This window comes from Salmo salar, chromosome 20, assembly GCF_965601325.2.
Source record: "Salmo salar chromosome 20, fSalSal1, whole genome shotgun sequence".
In the NCBI taxonomy this organism is placed as follows: Eukaryota; Metazoa; Chordata; class Actinopteri; order Salmoniformes; family Salmonidae; genus Salmo; species Salmo salar.
This window is the reverse complement of record NC_138310.1, coordinates 18,730,556-18,753,347: the sequence shown is the minus strand read 5'-3', so window position 1 is coordinate 18,753,347 and position 22,792 is coordinate 18,730,556. Positions and strand designations below refer to the sequence as shown.

General features: G+C 40.4%; 1 protein-coding gene across 1 annotated transcript in view; it reads right to left on the bottom strand.

Moving 5' to 3' along the window:
• Positions 1–13,123, bottom strand: part of LOC106579983 (uncharacterized) — a 32,494-nt gene extending 19,371 nt beyond the window's left edge. The window contains exon 1 of the mRNA XM_014160471.3: positions 12,972–13,123. The gene's annotated coding sequence lies outside the window, so the exon portion shown is untranslated. The remainder of the gene's footprint in view (positions 1–12,971) is intronic.
• Between the last annotated feature and the right edge of the window lie 9,669 nt (positions 13,124–22,792).

The window sequence follows — 22,792 nt, the reverse complement described above, 5'->3', positions numbered from 1 at the left end:
TGTCACTGTGATTATACCTGCACATCATGGTTCACCAGCAGCCCCAAACATCTAAAGAATAAGCTACAGACTAGGTTTGAATATTTCCCAATAACCCAGTATTTCCTGCCCAAACCGGAAGTGTCATTCTAAAGCATATAATGCATATTAATATGTCTGGATTTGATTAGAGATTTGATTGGCATGAAAATTCAAGTCTGATGCTACTGAAGCTTGATGAGCCATACATTAAATACATTTTATGAGCCCTACATTAAAGGCATTTTATGAACCCAAGCCCCAAAAAGCCCAAATGAGTCTGCCTTTATCCAATACATAGCCTATGATATAGTCTACCGCACATTACGCATGAAAGAAAAACACAAAAGCCCATAGATGTAGCTATGTTAAAAAACAAGGTGACACCCAAAAGCCAGATGGAGATGTGTAAACTGGATGCACATTCAGTCCTTAAATTACTGTAGCATACTGTATTCTGCAGCAAATGTAGGAACCACAATGGAAATTGGTCTCCGACTTTATTGTGCATTCTTTGTCACTTAAAAAATTGGTCGACAAACCCTCAACCTTCTGGCCCGTAGGCCTGCGTGTCATCAACTGTGCCATAACAGAAAAGTAGTCTAAACATTATTTTGAGTTAATTCTATGAGGGCAGAGTGTTCAATTTATTTTACAATACAAGGGGAGGGTCGTGTGAAAATAGTTTTGACTTTGGAGATGGGGGGTGCATTGTTTTTTATGACGCCTTGAAACGGAATAGAGCTAAGCACAGGCAAAATCTTAAAATTGTCTGTCTAGCAATGATCAACAACCAAATTGACAGAGCTTGAAGAATTAAAAAAATAATAATGTGCAAATATTGTACAATACAGGTGTGCAAAGCTCTTAGAGACTTACCCAGAAAGACTCACAGCTGTAATTGTTGCCAAAGGTGATTCTAACATGTATTGACTCAGCGGTTGTGAATACTTATATAAATGAGATATTTCTGTATTTCATTTTCTATACATTTATTAAAATATCTACAAACATGTTTTCAATTTGTCATTATGGGGTATTGTGTTTAGATGGGTGAGAACCCCCCCATGTAATCAATTTAGCATTCAGGCTGTAACACAACAAAATATGGAACAAGTCAAGGGGTAGGAATAATTTTCGCAGTCTTCGGAAATAAAGGTGTTATCTAGAACCTAAAAGGGTTCTTCCACTGTCCCCATAGGAGAACCCTTTCTTGTTCCAGGTAAAACAAACGTTTTGGTTGCAGGTAGAACTCTTTTGGGTTCCATGTAGAAACCTCTATGTAAAGGGTTCTACATGGAACCCAAAATAGTTCTACCTGCAACCAAAAAGGGTTTTACCTGGAACAAGAAAGGGTTCTCCTATGGGGACAGTGGAAGAACCCTTTTGGAACCCTTTTTTCTAAGAGTGTGAAGGCACTGTAGCTCTATCATCAGAGTTATATAGCAAGTAACTGTATGCTTGATCATGTTTTTTCAGATAGGCCTACATGAAGGTAGCCTATTCATTTGGCATGTAGCTAGCTAGCTAGCTAAGCAAACAACATGTGCCATGTAGCTTGCTTCATCAGAGATAGGGCTTTAGCAAAGAGCCTGACATCGGCAAGACTTCCTCCTGGTAAAGTTGTCAGTCGGACTAACTATCATCATTAGGGCTGCTATGGTGACCGTATTACCACCACACCGGCAGTCACGGGTCATGGCCGCAGTCAAATTCCACGTGATCGTTGAGTCACGGTAACTAGGCTTCTCTGTTTTCTCAGTGACATTCAAATCAGCATTGAAAAAAGGAGCAAGTTTAAGTTTGTTCCACCTGAGCGAGTCTGACCAGATGTCAGAGGACACTATGATGTCACACCAAATGGGTTTGATGGATCGCTGGAAAAGAGCAGGAATAGGCTTTTGTAGGCTACAGTCCAAGTTGTCTTCCAATGGTAGGACTGCTGTCGGCATCCAAAGATTATCCAACTTGAATAAATGCGTGGAGGTAAGGATGACAGCAGTGTTGTAGTCTACGGTGATACGGATATCACTTATTATTGTTATCTACGTAGCGCATTGATGTGAATCACACTGCTGCTCTCTCATTTAGGTATTTGCACCTTACAGATTGTGGTTGTTGTAGATGGCTGTTCACAAATCTAAATGTGTATTTAAACCCAATAATGGTTGATTTCAAGAAGTTTAAGCTGCCTATCAATCATTGCTTTTGAAACCAGTGGACAGCCAGTGAAAAATGTGATCTTGCAACAGCTGCACAGAGCGGATCTCAGCCTATGGAATAAAACTGGGGCTTTTATTGGTCAATCTAATTCATGCTGATAATGTTTTGTTATCCATAGGCCTAATAGACACATGTTCAAACTCGCACACTTTTAATAGACTTAAAGGGGCAATCTGTAGTTGCTACATCAATTTTTGGACTTGTAAATTATATATATAGTACAAGTCAAAAGATTGGACACACCTACTCATTCAAGGGTTTTTCTTTATTTTTACTATTTTCTACATTGTAGAATAATAGTGAAGACATCAAAACTAATGAAGTAACACATATGGAATCATGTAGTAACCAAAAAAGTGTAAAACAAATTAAAACATATTTTAGATTTTAGATTCTTCAAAGTAGTCACCCTTTGCCTTGATGACAGCTTTGCACACTCTTGGCATTCTCTTAACCAGCTTCGCCTGGAATGCCTATCCAACAGTCTTGAAGGAGTTCCCACATGCTAAGCACTTGTTGGCTGCTTTTCCTTCACTCTGCGGTACAACTCATCCCAAACCATCTCAATTGGGTTGAGGTCAGGTGATTGTGGAGGCCAAGGCATCTGATGCAGCACTCCATAACTCTCTTTCTTGGTCAAATATACTTACACAGCCTGGAGGTATGTTGTCCTGTTGAAAAACAAATGATAGTCCCACTAAGCACAAACCAGATGGGATGGTGTATTGCTGCAGAATGCTGTGATAGCCATGCTGGTTAAGTGTGCCTTGAATTCTAAATAAATCACTGACAGTGTCACCAGCAAAGCACCCCCACACCATCACATCTCCTGCTCCATGTTGGAACCACACATTCAGAGATCATCTGTTCACCTACTCTGCGTCTCACAAAGACATACCGGTTGGAACCATAAATCTCACATTTGGACTCATCAGACCAACGGACAGATTTCCTCTGGTCTAATGTTCATTGCTCATGTTTCTTGGCCCAAGCAAGTGTCTTCCTCTTATTGGTGTCCATTTTGTAGTGGTTTCTTTGTAGCAATTCGACCATGAAGGCCTGATTCACACAGTCTCCTCTGAACAGTTGATGTTGAGATGCGTCTGCTACTTGAACTCTGTGAAGCATTTATTTGTGCTGCAATCTGAGGTGCAGTTAACTCTAATGAACTTATCCTCTGCAGCAGAGGTAACTCTGGGTCTTCCTTTCCTGTGGTGGTCCTGATGAGAGCCAGTTTCATCATACTGCACTTGAAAAAAAAGTAAAAGTTCTTGGAATTTTCCGGATTGACTGACCTTCATTTCTTAGAGTAATGATGGACTGTCGTTTCTCTTTGCCTTTTTAAGCTGTTCTTGCCATATTATGGACTTGGTCTTTTACCAAATAGGGCTACATTCTGTATACCACCCCTACATTTTTATTTTAGTAATTTAGCAGACGCTCTTATCCAGAGCGACTTACAGTAGTGAATGCATAAAATGTTTTCTCCGTACTGGTCCCCCGTGGGAATCAAACCCACAATCCTGGCGTTGCAAACACCATGCTCTACCAACTGAGCCACACGGGACCCTACCTTGTCATAACACAACTAATTGGCTCAAACACATTAGGAAGGAAAGAAATTCCACAAATACATTTTTAGGCACACTTGTTAATTGAAATGTATTCCAGGTGACTACCTCATGAAGCTGGTTGAGAGAATGTCAAGAGTGTGCAAAGCTGTCATTAAGGCAAAGGGTGGCTACTTTCAAGAATCACAAATATAAAAAAAGTGTAAAATACTTTTTTGGTTACTACATGATTCCATATGTGTTATTTCATAGTTTTTATGTCTTCATTAGTAGAAAATAGTAAAAATAAAGAAAAACCCTTGAATGAGTAGGTGTGTCCAAACTTTTGACTGGTACTTCATATATATATATATATATATATATATATATATATATATATATATATATATATATATATATATATATATATATAGTTGAAGTCAGAAGTTTACATACTCCTTAGCCAAACACATTTAAAACCTGTTGGGGCTCGGGGGCAGTATTGAGACATTTTGAAAAAAATATGTGCCCATTTTTAACTGCCTCCTACACCAACTCAGAAGCTAGGATATGCATATTATTAACACATTCGGATAGAAAACACTCTGAATTTTCTAAAACAGTTTGAATGGTGTCTGTAAGTATAACAAAACTCATATTGCAGGCAAAAACCTGTGAAAAATAGATCCAAAAAAATGTGAATTTTGTGACTGTACTATTTAGTGTCATTGTTTTATAGATACCATAGTGAGAAAGGATTCATTTCGCAACACCTACGGCTTCCACTAGATGTCAACGATCTTTATAAAGTTGTTTGAAGCGTCTATGATAAACAGAGAGCAAATTAGAATCCAAGGAAGTTGACATGTCATCACTTCATTTTTTTGCGCCTGCGCATAAATCTGAGAAACGTGAGTTTTGTCTTCATTGTTTATCTAGACATAGGATAGGTTGTGTGAAAATATTACTGATGTTTAACGTTAAAAATGGACCAAAAGATTAATGCTAAACAACATTTGACATGTTTGAACGAACATAAATAGATTATTTACTAGGTTTTTTTAGCTTTTCGGCGTGATTTTACAGTCCCCCCACCACGTTTTGTGGGAGCATAATGAACGCTAAGTACTTGGTGTTATTTGGACATAAATTATGAACTTTGTCAAAAGAAACCACATTTGTTCCGGACCTGGGATGCCTTCCGGACCTGGGATGCCTGCCTTCTGATGGAGATAATCAAAGGTAAGGGGATATTTACAATGTTATTATCGATTTTAGATGATGCTAACTGTATAGCATAGCCTGTTGTTCTTAGCATAGCACCCCGTTTATTGCAAAATGTGATTTCCCAGTAAAGTTATTTTGAGATCTGGCCATTCGGTAGCAATTACGAGATGATAATATATTATTCTTTGAATGACAATATTATAATTTACCAATGTTTTCGAATAGGAATTTTGTTATGTTCACCGGAAGCATTTCAGAGAAGAAAAAAATCTGAATTTCACGCTACTGTAAAATGCTGTTTTTGGATATAAATATGAACTTGATGGAACAAAAAATGCATGTATTGTATAACATAATGTCCTAGGAGTGTCATCTGATGGAGATTGACAAAAGTTAGTGCATAATTCAAGCTGGTTTCTGCTTTTGGTGACGCCTGACCTTGAATTGAAAATGGATGTTTGTACTTTTGTGGCTATGTACTGTCCTAACATAATCTAACTTTATGCTTTTGCCGTAAAGCCTCTTTGAAAATCGAACAATGTGGTTAGATTAAGGAGATGTTTATCATTTAAATTGTGTAAAATAGTTGATTGTTTGAGAAATTGAAATTATTAGATTTTTGATGTTTTGAATTTCCAGCCTTGTTAGCAATCCCGGCTCGGGGTTCATTGCTAACCTGTAGCCCCAACAGGTTAAACTCAGTTTTTCACAAATCCTGACATTTAATCCTAGTAAAAATTCCTGTTTTAGGTCAGTTAGAATCACCACTTTATTTTAAGAATGTGAAATGTCAGAATAATAGTAGAGAGAATTATTTATTTCAGATTTATTTCTTTCATCACATTCCCAGTGGGTCAGAAGTTTACATACACTCAATTATTATTTGGTAGCATTGCCTTTAAATTGTTGAACTTGTTTCGGTTAGCCTTCCACAAGCGTCCCACAATAAGTTGGGTGAATTTTGTCCCATTCCTCCTGATAGAGCTGGTGTAACTGAGTCAGGTTTGCCCACAAATTTCTATAGGATTGAGGTCAGGGCTTTGTGATGGCCACTCCAATACCTTGACTTTGTTGTCCTTAAGCCATTTTGCCACAACTTTGGAAGTATGCTTGGGGTCATTGTCCATTTGGAAGATCCATTTACGACCAAGCTTTAACTTCCTGACTGATGTCTTGAGATGTTGCTTCAAAATATCCACATAATCTTCCCTCCTCATGATGCCATCTATTTTGTGAAGTGCACCAGTCCCTCCTGCAGCAAAGCACCCCCACAACATGATGCTGCCACCCCGTGCTTCACAGTTGGGATGGTGTTCTTCGGCTTGCAAGCCTCCCCCTTTTTCCTCCAAACATGACGATGGTCGTTATGGCCAAACAGTTCTCTTTTTGTTTCATCAGACCAGAGGACATTTCTCCAAAAAGTACGATCTTTGTCCCGATGTGCAGTTGCAAACCATAGTCTGGCTTTTTTATGCCAGTTTTGGAGCAGTGGCTTCTTCCTTGCTGAGTGGCCTTTCAGGTTATGTCGATATAGGACTCGTTTTACTGTGGATATAGATACTTTTGTACCTGTTTCCTCCAGCATCTTCACAAGGTCCTTTGCTGTTGTTCTGGGATTGATTTGCACTTTTCGCACCAAAGTACGTTCATCTCTAGGAGACAGAACGTGTCTTCTTCCTGAGCGGTATGACGGCTTTGTGGTCCCATGGTGTTTATACTTGCGTACTATTGTTTGTACAGGTGAACGTGGTACCTTCAGGCATTTGGAAATTGCTCCCAAGGATGAACCAGAATTGTGGAGGTCTACAAGGATTTTTCTGAGGTCTTTGCTGATTTCTTTTGATTTTCCCATGATGTCAAGCAAAGAGGCATTGAGTTTGAAGGTAGGCCTTGAAATACCCAAATAATTGACTCAAATGATGTCAATTAGCCTATCAGAAGCTTCTAAAGCCATGACATCATTTTCAGAAATTTTCCAAGCCGTTTAAAGGCACAGTCAACTTAGTGTATGTAAACTTCTGACCCACTGGAATTGTGATACAGTGAATTTATGTGAAATAATCTGTCTGTAAACAATTGTTGGAAAAGTTACTTGTGTCATGCACAAAGTAGATGTCCTAACCGACTTGCCAAAACTATACTTTGTTAACAATAAATTTGTGGAGTGGTTGAAAACGAGTTTTAATGACTCCAACCTGTGTATGTAAACTTCTGACTTCAACTGTGTATATCCATTGATTCTTGAAGAATATAACTTATAAATGCCTCATGAGCTTAGTTGAACTGTCACACTCCATGAGAACCCAAATTATACGCTTGTTTTTCTCCAATGTTTGTAAACAAACACTGTATAGCCTCATAACATAGTTAAAACAATAATTGTTATATCATGGATGGTCAGTCCTTGCATCCATAGCTCCGTCTATTAATCTGAGAGTGGTTACATTTCTCCAGGCCCATCCCTCAGCTTTTTACTAAAACAGGCGGGGCGTCCATTTTGTTATTGTTTCATCTGTGGATTTGTCCTTTAAACAGCTGCATATTATCAAGATATCAAAGCTTCACCAACAAAAAGTTAAACAATACGCCTATAGCAAATGCAGCATATGGAATTCATTTTTCACATGAAAATAGGACTTTCCACTAGTGCTCAAAGCATGCCATTCCATGAGCGCAGCATTTTTCCCCCAATTCGAATCCTCCATGACAACAAAATCATAAACAACAGAGTAGGGCTGGCTAATAGTTTTGGGGTTATGCTCAGGTAAACCAATTTGGCTAATCTATACTTCCATATTTCCAAGTCCTTTTCTTGAAGATCAAGGTGTAACATTTATTGGAATGACTGGAATTCTGATAGACTTTGGTTTTTAATGTAAATATATAATTTAATCGTATTATTATATGTAGTAGAAAGTGATGGGTTAGAAGAAGCCTACATAACCAACCCATAAGGTAAAATGTAACATCCATATATGGCCAGCTATATAAACTTTAACATTGATTTATCCTGCAATAGATGTGGTTCAATTGGTAACATACATTTTTGTCTTCTTCGAATTCCTTCTAAGGGGAAAATCATCTAAAGGTAACTGAATGTAATCAGATTACGTTGCTGAGTTTGGGGACTCCAAAAGTTATTTTACTGATTACAATTGTGGACATGTAACTTGTAACTGTAACGGATTACATTTAGAAAGTAACCCACCCAACCCTGCTGACATTAATGCAATTGAAAATGAAATCAAACATCTCATAAGAGCCCTGGCATTAAGCAATTTTTTGCATGGAATAATCGAAATGTGTAGTTCTGACTATAATTTTCAAGAAGTGATGATTGTATGCCCCATTCACATTCTAGTCGGAACTAGGAAACTCAGAAACGTCCGACTTGCTGACTCGTTGAACGTGGCACCTGTATAACTACAACCAGTTAGCAAGTCGGAAATGTCCATGTTCCGACTAGCACATGAACAAGGCATCACAACCAAATAGTTAACTTTTATTTAACAATGCCTTATTGTGATGTTTATTGATAGTGACATAGAGATCCTATTAAATTACTGGAGGGGCTGTGTCATAAACCCTCAAAGTTCCGTAATGGGGCCAAAATGGAAGCCATCTTGGTCAGGGAGAAATCCAAAACCAGCCTAATTGGAATGAATGGCAGTAGAGGCATAGGTGATACATTTCCTACTGTTACTTATGCAGGAAAATAAAAGTAAGGCATGTGATGTCAGAAATTTTGTAATGGAATTATAGTCACCCCAAAATATTGTCAGATAATTATAAATACAGTTTATATGGGTTTTATACAAATGTTCTGTATAAATAGCCTCTAAAATATATGTTAACAGACCATAAATGTCCTATCATCAAATGATTTCATCTGGTGTATGGCTGTGGATTGACTGCATTGTTTGAATGGATATTGCCAGTTAATTAAAACAATTATTCGAATCATTCCTCTTAAATGGGCTGGCTAGCTAGCTAACACATATACAGTGCAGATCAATTCTTCACATTCATTATTTTACACGTTAGCTGTGTTTGAACACTCATACTAACTGCACTAACCATACTATTTGTGAAGTAAATTGAGTATGTAGCATGCTTATTGGTCATAGTATGGATATAGTTATTATGCCAAAAGTTCCCAGATGTCATACTAAATTCACGAAAATACAAAGTATACAAGCAGTGAACACTATTTCCGTACTTTTAGGGCCCATAATGCAATTTTTCAGAAAATGGGCGTGACTTCACAATGTTTTCAGATTTGAAGAAAATGGCAGAAAATATGCAGACGGAGTCCAATGAGAGCAGATACAAATTCATTGCTTTAACTAATTATGACAAATGTTAAGAAAATGTTGAGCAATGTAATTGGGTAATGACTTTTCAAATAAGTTACGTTACACATTATGTTGGCTGACAATGTGTTAGCTACGCTATCCTTACAAACCGCATAGCATTACAGCAGTATGTACCGGTATGTTAGCTAGCTACCTAATGTTAGTTGGCTACTAATACATTGAACTTGCCAGGCAGTATATTAACTATATGCTATTTAACTAACTACTCAACATTTATTGACTTGATTATTCACGTCATTCTTAGCTATGTAGTATAGTCGTGCGTTCTCAATGGACATCGTTAATCCTGGCTATCTACTCTGATTTCAAAGCACTCTAGTCTGAGTGTGCCAGAGTGCAAAATAACTGATGAATTTACAAACGCTCAACGGCCGGTGTCAGTAAACGTCGGCAAAAAAGCAGTGGCAAAGCAGTTACAGTCACAAATGCTCTAGATACCATGTAAACAGCCTAACCAGCTCTGCTAGGGCGAGTAAAATGGTCAGAGTGAGGTGTTCTCTCATTTGTGTCTGGGAGTAGCTAGCAAGTTAGCCAGTTAGCTTGGGTGTTTGACTGCCATTGTGAAGTCAGAACGCTCGGATCAACCCTACACCTTGGCCAGAGCATCCAATGTGTGCTCTGGACACTACGAGCGCGAACGCTCTGGATTTATGAACGCACTCTGGCATTCCAGATTGAATTTACAAACACCCGAAATCGTAAAATGTCTAGCTAGTCATTTGTTATGCTAACAAGCTAGCAAGAGGTTGCATAACAACAGCATCAACTTCCAGTAGACAGGCGAAGCGCTAGTACACTCAACTGAAAGGATACCGTTCGTTTACAGTATACTAAAATTAACTAATAGTATGTAGTATATACTCATTAAGTATGTAGTATACAGTATGTTAGTATGGGTATTCGAACACCGCTAATATGTTATCACAGCACTGGCAAATCATGGTTGACAAACATCGCTGACCTTTAGACCATAATAAGAAGGTTCATGATCATTCTAGTAGTCTAATTCCTAATTATATGGATAACGACCTATATATCCCCTTCTGTGTTTGCAAACATTGTCACACAAGGGCGATGTGCGCAAGTTGGTAGCAGAACAAGGGGGAGTTATAGAACGCCAGCAAAAAAATAACAATATTTAAATTTTGCTTATGAGTTCATTTCACACTACTTTCGGATTATAATTGGATTTTAAGGCTCGTATGAATGTCCTGCCCAACATAATGCTTGTGTCATCATTGCAAATCAACTGCATTATACTTTTTAAAAAACAGTTAAACTTCAACCAGTAAAATGGCTCTTTGGCTAGCTTTTGCTACAGCCTATATCAATGAGCTTTTAGCATTCTAGCTAACAGCTGCTGCATCCAAAATAGATATTTTGCAAAAATCACAACCAAACATAATCTTATCTCAAGCAAGAATCAAAACATCAATGTAAGCGTATGTTCAAGCAACAATCAAAACATCATTGTAAACGTATGAGAACCCCAAAAGGTTATTTTGTTTAGAAGTAATAAAAACTTAAATCTAGGCTATGTTGAATGGGCGCTGATGGCGATGGCTTTTTACTGCTGCCAATAGTTGCGCGCATCTGTGTTTGGCGTCAGTGTGTCGTGTACTGGAAAAGCGTCTATTAGGTAGGTCGCAGCCCTGCCCACCTATGGCGTAAACTACCTGTGGCTACTTAGGTTATCCCATTGGCTCACTGCAAAAAACGTCACCTTTTTCTAACGCTATTTTCTTGTTGTCTGCTAGTTTTAGTCAATTACATTTAAGAGAAGTACAACGTCTAAAGATTACTTTTCATCATTGCCTGTTCCAGAGCGTTTTCGCTACATAGAAAAACGTAATATTGTACGGCTTCCCTCATGCCCTTGTTCATGATGGTGCTAACAGCCATGTGAGTGAGTGCTAGATAACTACCTACCGGAACATTAAGCTAGCCAAGACCAACAACAAACAGACGGACTATACAGCTACAACTAGTGGGTGGCGTTACAAATTGACTATACTAAACAAGTTAAATGTTTTCCACACACATCGCTACGTTTAGCCTACTTGGACACCGGGACCCATATTTCGCATGATGAATAGCCTGGAGCCACAGGGCTCTTCTTGCAGGCTCTATTTCCCTACATGGGAGCATTGCGAACCGCAGGTTGGGACTTTTGACCTGGTTACATGTACATTGAACAACACAGCAGCTTTTCTGCATGTTTTGTGATTTCTGTATAACTCAACATTGACGACGAAGTTGGCACTTTTTCAATGGGTGATCGAGGGGAATTCCTTATGTGTATATTGACTCGGAGTATCTTAACCAACTTCATTTGGCTTCAATGTGTTATTGAGTCTTCGCATATGAATGAATGTGATGGCTTTGCATTGGTATATACTACTTGGGTTTGATGCCGATGATGATTGCAGATGCATAGCTACTTCGTGATTTATTTTTTTATGGGCTAGTGGAACATTGAGTTTAGGAAACAGCAGCAGGAGCGCGGGCAATCAGGGGAATTGAGTGAATCATCATTAGTCTTTCGTTAGGGTATCATGCCATGAAAGTAATGTTCATTTTCTGCACACATTTCCCCTCACACCCTCACCATTTCGTCCTGTCAGGCACCAATGAATTCCATATGATTGAATAATGGTTATGAAACTTCAATAAACAGTAAATGTAAAAATGTATCAAAAACATCAGGAAAATGTTTGCCTTTTTGAGTTTTGCAGAGGCAATAAAGTAGATTTACACAACAATGTCTTAAACAGTACCCATTTTACGAAACATACTTGGTCCTCATGTTAGCAGGTCAGTGAGATTGACATCACTTTTAGAAGTGAGCTCAGGCCAAGAAAGCATAATAAAAGTTACCCCACCCCCACAGACACATACAGTACACCCAACATAACAAACACACACATCAATGTAATATCACAATAGATACAATCCAACACTTACATATCACAGATCAATTTACACATTTATATGCATATACATTTAAGTATACAATGATCCTGTCACTGGAAGCAGTACTATAAACAGTGGTCTACTATGTCTATCGTCTTTCTTTTTTGTTTGTGAGAATGACAGTGGGCAGTAATCAGGCCTATTACAGCTGAAGAGTAAATGTTTGGCTGCGGTTTCAGTGATGATAATAAGCAGTTGTGAGTTGAGTTTACAGAGCAGGCCCTGATTAGAGGATCACGGTGGATGGAACTGGATTGTCATTTTGATTAGAGGACTGGTGTCAATCTAACTAGATGGGAATATCTCAATGCAGTAGGTACAGTTTGACCCGTGACCAATTCTTCTCCCAAATCCTTTGAACTTCTGCTTTTTTGTAACCATATTTCCCACCCAAGACATTATTACCAAAAAAGAAGGCTTGTCATTCTGGAATGGATTCAGTACTTATATATTGTTTTAGTGCATTGGGAAAGAAGCGTCTCTGTCAACAATCTAAGAGAAACCATATGTGGGTGTTTCTCACACAAGCCTTTAGGGACAATTTCTAACACAGAGCCTTCCAACATTCCCACCACAACAATAACGTTTTCCAAACCATTCTTACCTGCTCTCCGAAGATGTCCAAGATTTTGACCACCATCATAGACTTTGAGGGAATGTTTCTGTGGTGTTCTGATCGTCAGCCCATTTTCTAATGTGTTTCTCTTAGTCTTTATCCACACCCAGGGATTTACAGGGCTGACACAACCCACTTTACTGTTGCCACGGGCACAATGAGCTAAGTCACAGGATTTGTTTGTGGTTGGTGAGGGGGTAAGTTTCAGTATTGTCATAGTAACAAAAAAAACTTTACCAACAGGTGTACAGTATATGATTCAGAGACATTCTGGATAATACTCTATGGAAAGTTTTTCAGTTGTTGGGCAGCAAAACTTAACCATTGTATCTATATGCATTGGTCTTGCAGCCTATGGTAGTAATTCAATAATCCTCCAAGATAATGCTTTAAAGGTCACATGCGTGTGAGTGAGAAGGAAGCTTAGCATTATCGAGTGCATTTGGGGCTCCTTGGTGATGCTTTTATCACTGCTCCATACCTCATTTGAGGACTTTTTAAGGAGAACAGCTGAAGAAGGAATTCATATATCTAGATTTTGTCTGTCTCCACCTTGTACCCGGTGAGCTGCATGTTGGACTGATTCCAGGAGAGGAGGCTTCATGTGGTAGAGCTCCTGTTGTCTGGTTCCACTTACAAACCTGTCGCCATCCATGTCTTTGACGTTGGCCAGGTGAAACGGCTGTTGAACAGAAGCAGCTAGAACCTGACAGTATAGTACAGTACAGCCACCACTGTCTTTCTACTGACAGCTACACTGCCCTAGACCTTAGTCCATGATGTGTTCTCCAACTGTGAAATCAAATCACCATATAGGTTGTCATGTGAGAGGGGAGACATTGGTAATTTATAGGAATAAATGTTTTTCAGTGTCATTGCAGCAGGAGGTCAGACTCAGGCGCTTCCATTTCCATATCCCCAGTGTGTCCTGACTGCGGAAATAGAAGTTCCTGGCAGATGAGTCCAGTGTCTCTTCAGTCTAATATTTTGATTGTGTATCCACCCATTGTAAAACTAAAAGTGGATACTAGGCTTAGCTCATATGGAGAAAATGTTAAAGGGACATTTCAAAAACGTGATATTCATCATCTCAAGCAAAAAAATAAGATTTGTCTTTTTGTTGCTTTAGTTCCCAGTCCCAAGAAGTGTACTGTAGTTGTTTCTCCCCATGTATGATTGGAAAGCCTGTGAAAGTTCTGAGGGCATCATTCCTAGTTAATAAGTGGAAGAACATCAAAACTGGGTATTCCCCACAGTCTATTTAGACACTAGCCATGTCTGTTTGACCTCTGTGTCCAAGACAAGCTAGCTCATCTCCACAGGGACCAGTTACCAGTGACATTGGAATACTTTTCTATGTGACTTACAATAGGAGTCTCTTATGCAATGCCCTTGGTGACTTTTCTGTCAACTACACTCAATGAGATATTTTCACATGCACCATTTCCCCAGACAGGGTAGCCCTATCAAAACTGGTAACTGAGTATGTTTGATGAGTCAAAAGACAATTTCCTGTGGAGGGGAGAGAATATTTTCAAAGTTATAAGCAGCTGAGTTTCTTTTCGGGTCACATAAACCTTGTTTTGCTAACGCGGACCTAAACTAGGCTCTTCAAGCACAAGGGGAGTGGTGTTTTGACATATCCCGGAAACCCAGTTATTGAGTTTATTGCTTAGGACATTAAACATATTAAACCATTGATTCTTTAATAGTTCTCATAATTATTCATACTTGGGTTTGCGGTTCCGTTCTTTATTGCGACAACAATGTCAGTAGAGGAACAGATTAAGTCACGGAATCTCAATAAACCCCCAATTACCTCATCTCAGTTTTTGGCCTCCTTGTTCCAGTTCTTCCCTAGTTACCCACGCTGAAGAGTTCCCCCAGTCCCCAAACCCATGGCCATGCTAAAGTAGGAGATGAGATGTGTTAATGTGCAAATGAACCATTAGACATAGGGGCAGTGTGCTCTTATCCCCAACACTGCCTGTCCTTGTCTGTAGGCCCATTAACTCCACACCATTTAGAAAGAGGTCTTGCCCCTCTCAGTAGTCCCACTATGGGGGTTTCCTGGCCATCGCCATGATGTCATCCCCATAGTTTAAGGCCTCAGGGTTGGGCCCTTTTATACTGTCAATGGTTGGGGCCTAAATGTGGGGGGGTGGAGGGATGAGCTGCACTCACTCTCTGGGCCAGAATTCTAATCCATCTAATCCATCTCTCCTGGATATCAATACTGATATCCAGAGACATTACTGTGCAGCCGTATTCATCGACCTGGCCAAGGCTTTCGACTTTGTCAATCACCACATTCTTATGGGCAGACTCAACAGCCTTGGTTTCTCAAATGATTGCCTCACCTGGTTCACCAACTACTTCTCTGAGAGAGTTCAGTGTGTCAACTCGGAGGGCCTGTTGTCTGGACCTCTGGCAATCTCTATGGAGGTGCCACAGGGTTCAAATCTCGGGCCGACTCTCTTCTCTGTATACATCAATGATGTCGCTCTTGCTGCTGGTGATTCTCTGATCCACCTCTACGCAGACAACACGATTCTGTATACCTCTGGCCCTTCTTTGGACACTGTGTTAACTAACCTCCAGATGAGCTTCAATGCCATACAACTCTCCTTCTGTGGCCTCCAACTGCTCTTAAATGCAAGTAAAACTAAATGCATGCTCTTCAACCGATCGCTGCCCGCACCTGCCCGCCCGTCCAGCATCACTACTCTGGACGGTTCTGACTTAGAATATGTGGACAACTACAAATACCTAGGTGTCTGGTTAGACTGTAAACTCTCCTTCCAGACTCACATTAAGCATGTCCAATCGAAAATTAAATCTAGAATCGGCTTCCTATTTTGCAACAAAGCATCCAACACTCATGCTGCCAAACATGCCCTCGTAAAACTGACCATCCTACCGATCCTCGACTTCGGCAATGTGATTTACAAAATAGCCTCCAACACTCTACTCAACAAATTGGATGCAGTCTGTCACAGTGCCATCCGTTTTGTCACCAAAGCCCCATATACTACCCACCACTGCGACCTGTACGCTCTCGTTGGCTTTCCCTCGCTTCATACTCGTCGCCAAACCCACTGGCTCCACGTCATCTACAAGTCTCTGCTAGGTAAAGCCCTGCCTTATCTCAGCTCACTGGTCACCATAGCAGCATCCACCCGTAGCACGCACTCCAGCAGGTATATCTCACTGGTCACCCCCAAAGCCAATTCTTCCTTCGGCCGCCTCTCCTTCCAGTTCTCTGCTGCCAATGACTGGAACGAACTGCAAAAATCACTGAACCTGGAGACCCATATCTCCCTCACGAGCTTTAAGCACCAGCTGTCAGAGCAGCTCACAGATCACTGCACCTGTACATAGCACATCTGTAAATAGCCCATCAACTACCTCATCCCCTACTGTATTTATTTATTTATCTTGCTCCTTTGCACCCCAGTATCTCTACTTGCACATTCATCTTCTGCACATCTACCATTCCAGTGTTTAATTGCTATATTATAATTACTTCGCCACCATGGCCTATTTATTGCCTTACCTCCCTTATCCTACCTCATTTGCACACACTGTATGTAGACTTTTATACTGTATTATTGACTGTATGTTTGTTTATTCCATGTGTAACTCTGTGTTGTTTTATGTGTCAAACTGCTTTGCTTTATCTTGGCCAGGTCGCAGTTGTAAATGAGAACTTGTTCTCAACTTGCCTACCTGGTTAAATAAAGGTGAAATAAAAAAATAAAAAAACTGAAGATGTGTTTCATTACGCTTAAACACATTGGGAGAGATCTGTAGTGTCATTCACATCAGTTTACAATTACACCCAAAGAGTCTGTCTGGGTTAGGTGAATGTATGAACAGCACACAGCCCACGGGATCCTAGGAGGCCAGGTGGTACTGTAGCCTACAGTGAGGGAAAAAAAGTATTTGATCCCCTGCTGATTTTGTACGTTTGCCCACTGACAAAGAAATGATCAGTCTATAATTTTAATGGTAGTTTTATTTGAACAGTGAGAGACAGAATAACAACAAAAAAATCCTGAAAAACACGTTAGAGATGTTATAAATTGATTTGCATTTTAATGAGGGAAATAAGTATTTGACCCCCTCTCAATCAGAAAGATTTCTGGCTCCCAGGTGTCTTTTATACAGGTAACGAGCTGAGATTAGGAGCACACTCTTAAAGGGAGTGCTCCTAATCTCAGATTGTTACCTGTATTAAAGACACCTGTCCACAGAAGCAATCAATCAATCAGATTCCAAACTCTCCACCATGGCCAAGACCAAAGAGCTCTCCAAGGATGTCAGGGACACGATTGTAGACCTACACAAGGCTGAAATGGGCTACAAGACCATCGTCAAGCAGCTTGGTGAGAAGGTGACAACAGTTGGTGCTTCGCAAATGGAAGAAACACAAAAGAACTGTCAATCTCCCTCGGCCTGGGGCTCCATGCAAGATCTCACATCGTGGAGTTGCAATGATCATGAGAACGGTGAGGAATCAGCCCAGAACTACACGGGAGGATCTTGTCAATGATCTCAAGGCAGCTGGGACCATTGTCACCAAGAAAACAATTGGTAACACACTACGCTGTGAAGGACTGAAATCCTGCAGCGCCCGCAAGGTCCCCCTGCTCAAGAAAGCACATATACATGCCCGTCTGAAGTTTGCCAATGAACATCTGAATGATTCAGAGGACAACTGGGTGAAAGTGTTGTGGTCAGATGAGACCAAAATGGAGCTCTTTGGCATCAACTCAACTCGCCATGTTTAGTGGAGGAGGAATGCTGCCAATGACCCCAAGAACACCATCCCCACCGTCAAACATGGAGGTGGAAACATTATGCTTTGGCGGTGTTTTTGTGTGAAGGGGTGTCATGACATTGGCCCGTGGGTAAGGTTTATGACCCCCCCCCCCATAAATACCTTTCCCCCTTCCCCTCTCTTACTGACCCTACTGAAGGACTGCTGTCCTGTTAAATATAGAGAGTCTGGGAACATCAAACAAATGTGGAAAGGTACCACATATTTTGTTAATAAAACCAGTTGGAAATATGCTTGGGAACGTAATGAGTATGTATGTCAGTTCGGTTGTCATCTGAGACATTATGACTGATGACAGGACGACATAAACTGTATCTGAGAAAGTATACACCCTCTAGTTATCAGAGTCACATGGAATTGTTATGCAATTGAAATGTTTGATATTGAAAATGTTTGTTAGGAGATGAAATGTAATTTTAGCTTCCGAATGAGAGATTTGGGTTTTCATAAGGAAAGTGCCCTGCTCGATCAGTAACCCAACCCTGTGAAGAGACAGGGGTTATAAACGATGAAACACCTCCCTCCCCCTCTCCACTATATAATCCTTTGACGAAAAGATAACCAGTGAGTTCCAGTATGGGAGGGCTGCAGCCTCCACGTTAGAAGGAGACACACATATCAAGGACAGAACTATGCCAACCTCGGCGTGAGCTTTGATGGCGAATGGTATGAACTTTGAGCTTATTCACTACAGAAGTGATACTTCCTAGCCGTTGAGTTAGCAGCTGCCGCTGTCGACATGGGCTAGGAAAGGACGGACGACGGATCCAGTCTAACAGACGGACGAAGATACCACCACGTATCCAATTTACCACCAGAGACATTGTTCCGAGTACAGGAAGATCTGTTGGCCAACCCGGCCAGCATCTACGACCAATCTACCGAAGCGCAGCTCAGAGTAAATATTTATTGCATTTTCCTTTTCCAAATGGGCGGTAATTTAGAATGCATAAGATAATGTATTTACGATAGCATAGCTGCTGTTTCTTTGTTCCTAAATCTTCCCCCTCTTTCATTCAAGCCCAACCACCTTTCCTTTGTGTAACCAGCCATGATACAGGTTCCGTCCATCAGGACGTTTTCTGTATGACGTCATTGTATTCTGTGTATTTGTAATTCTGTGTGATTAGTTAGGTATTTAGTAAATAAATAATTAAACCCAATTTTGTATTGCTGATTCAACTTGTTATCCAGGGTTCGTGAAGATAGCCAAGCATTTACAACTTTCATTATGAGACTGAAAATAAGGTGAGGATTGAGATGACGGCTATCGATGTAAAATATTACTAAGTATTTTAAGAGTTTATTCGGAAGATAACAGCTCTATAAACGTTCTTCCGTGGTGCCCCGACTTTCTAGTTAATTACATTTACATGATTAGCTTAATCAGGTAATATTAATTACAGAGAAATCATTTTATAAATTAGCCTGTCATATCACTTAATCCGGCATAGCCAAAGACACGACAGGGGACAGGACAACTTCACCGCATCAAAGGGATGATGGACGGGGCCATGTACTGTCAAATCTTGGGTGAGAACCTCCTTCCCTCAGCCAGGGCATTGAAATTGGGTCGTGGATGGGTATTCCAGCATGACAATGACCCAAAACACACGGCCAAGGCAACAAAGGCTCAAGAAGAAGCACATTAAGGTCCTGGAGTGGCCTAGCCAGTCTCCAGACCTTAATCCCATAGAAAATCTGTGGAGGGAGCTGAAGGTTCGAGTTGCCAAACGTCAGCCTCGAAACCTTAATGACTTGGAGAAGATCTGCAAAGAGGAGTGGGACAAAATCCCTCCTGAGATGTGTGCAAACCTGGTGGCCAACTACAAGAAACGTTTGACCTCTGTGATTGCCAACAAGGGTTTTGCCACCAAGTACTAAGTCATGTTTTGCAGAGGGGTCAAATACTTATTTCCCTCATTAAAATGCAAATCAATTTATAACATTTTTGACATGCGTTTTTCTGGATTTTTTTGTTGTTATTCTGTCTCTCACTGTTCAAATAAACCTACCATTAAAATTATAGACTGATCATTTCTTTGTCAGTGGGCAAACGTACAAAATCAGCAGGGGATCAAATACTTTTTTCCCCCCACTGTACGTGATGAAAGATAGTTAAGGCATGGTTCATGTGGAGCAGTCTGAGCACATGTCAGATGAGGGGCAGATGCTCTAGAGTGGGGGGGGGGGGGGGGGGGGGGGGTGTTGAGGGAAGGTTGTGTGGGAATGTGAGGAGTTGATCAAGCCTTATGTTATCTGTTCTCATCACTCGGGACTGATCCAGGACTGAGAGATGACGGGAGAAGATTTTATCGGCATGCTGATCTATAATCCTGAGGAGAAGAACATAGCAGGTGGGCAGTTCAACTCATGGTCTGTGTAAATTCCCAATAAAGAGAGATATAAAATGCACAGTGTGTTGTAATTGCAGTTCACGATTGTCATCCAGATAGCTTTAGGTGGAACATTTTATTTCCAGGTGATGTACATAAAAATAAAGACATTTATAAGTACTGTAGTTTGTGGCCTGAGAAAATAACCTTTAACTCAGTCGAATACCATGACCAAAACCAGATTGTTTTTAGCCTTGTTTATTTCACATTTTAAGGTCACTTATAATGGGAGACAAGAGGCCGTGTTGTTTGACTGGAAGCCAGACGTTAGTGGTGAGGACGCCAGTGGAATTTATTTTGACGAGGAGCTCTTCGTGAAGCCTCAACAAAATCCAATATAAACAAATAAATTATCCTCTACTGAACCATGGCAACCATGGCAGCTAAACAAATGTAACAGTTTCTGCACAGAATTGAATGCAATAAAACATAAATACACACACACACACACACACACACACACACACACACACACAGTTGTCGTTTTCCCTTTTTCACACCCACGCTGGACATGCGTCTGGTTTACCTCCCAGGGTGCCACCCACCAAATGTGTTACAATTCTGGGCATAATTACAGCAGAGCTCTCACTGTTTCCCTGGCTGATTCCTAGAAAAACGTATTCGGAGTTACATCTGTGTTTGAATAACAAATCATAACAATATTGTTCCCATTGAATGAATCATATTCCCCTCCATATTCCTCTCCTACCGTAAATATAGAGCAGGGGGTTGGGGAATTAGGGGACTGACAGTGAGTCCTAGAACAACAGTTGGGCGGTACAAGCACAGCCATAACAGGGCATAATGTAGTAGACCACCCTGGTAGTCAACAGCCTACAGTGAACCCACCCATATTATACCTTGGCAGTCTTGCCAAACAGCTTCTATCCACAGGCATCTCATTTCGGACACAAGCCCTGTTTTATCTCCCTACGCCTGCAACCACACAGACCTTTTCCATACATGTACCCCTTTGCTTACATAAGCAGTAAGCAACAAAAAAAATCACCATTAAATGTGTGCCACAAGTCAAAACTATGCAATATATATATATATATATATATATAGATGCGGTACATGTATGATTGCTCTCTCACATACAATTCCTTTTTTGACAAGAAAAAGGGGGAGAGGTGACCGGCAACACTCATCCTCCCCTCTACCCTCCCGTCCTCTCTAAAGGAACAAGTCTATCAAAATACTCCCACCAAAATGTCACAGTTGACTGCTATGTCAGTGTTGTGTTTAGTTGGAGGGCCACAGCGGGTGTCAGAGAGAGTTGGGGATGTTTACTGTGAAATAGGCCCCATTTAAACCTTTATGGAAGCCATCTGGTCCTTTTTCACCTATTTGTTGACTCATTGGTTGGCTAATTAAAAGAGTTAGTTATTACTGGAGTACATTTCAAACATACACACACATTCTAATGTGGCCACAGCAGTAATCATTTATTCATTGCACTTGAAAGTCTGGGATGATCTACTCAGGGTCTCCTGACACTTGACATTTTAAGATAGGTCAAGTAATCAAACATGGGATAATTTTCCGCACCAAGGAAATGTTTTATGCATGATCATTTACATTACCAATAAACATTGTCTCTCTCCGCCTCGCCTTGTCTGCAGGTCCCCAGGTCTGTACCATATTTATTCCAATCATGACAGGTGACAGAGAGTGAGAGAGAGAGAGAGAGAGAAACAGACAGAGGCGAGAGAGGGAGACAGAGACAGAGAGAGGGGAAAAAGAAAACAAAGAGAGAGAGGCATTTACACTGAATCTGAATCCACATGGGCATAGAGAGAGCAGTTAGCAGCAGCTGGTTTGTGTTAGAGTTCAAATCAAATTTGTATTTGTCACATGCTTTGTACACAAGAGGTGGAGACTAACAGTGAAATCCAGAGAGAAAAAAGAGAAATAATATAAAAATATGAACACAAGGAATAGATACACAATGAGTAACGATAACTTGGCTATATACACAGGGTACCAGTACCGAGTCAATGTGCAGGGGTACGAGGTAATTGAGGTAGATATGTACATATAGGTAAGGATAAAGTGACTAGGCAACAGGATAGATAATAAACAGTAACAGCAGCATATGTGATGAGTCAAAAAAGTTAGTGCAAAAAGGGTCAATGCAGATAGTCCGGGTAGCTATTGGTTAATTAACTACACTGAACAAAATTATAAACGCAACAATTTCAAAGATTTTACTGAGTTACAGTTCATATAAGGAAATCATTCAATTGAAAAAATGATTAGTCCCTAATCTATGGTTTTCACATGACTGGGAATGCAAAAAAACAGTCGGTGTCTGGTGTGACCACCATTTGCCTCATGCAGCGCGACATATCTCCTTCGCGAAGAGTTGATCAGGCTGTTGATTGTGGCCTGGGGAATGTTGTCCCACTCCTCTTCAGTGGCTGTGCAAAGTTGCTGGATATTGGAGGGAACTGGAACATGCTGTAGTATATGTCGATCCAGAGCATCCTAAACATGCTCAATGGGGATCCCAAACATGCTCAATGTCTGGTGAGTATGCAGGCCATGGAAGAACTGGGACATTTTTA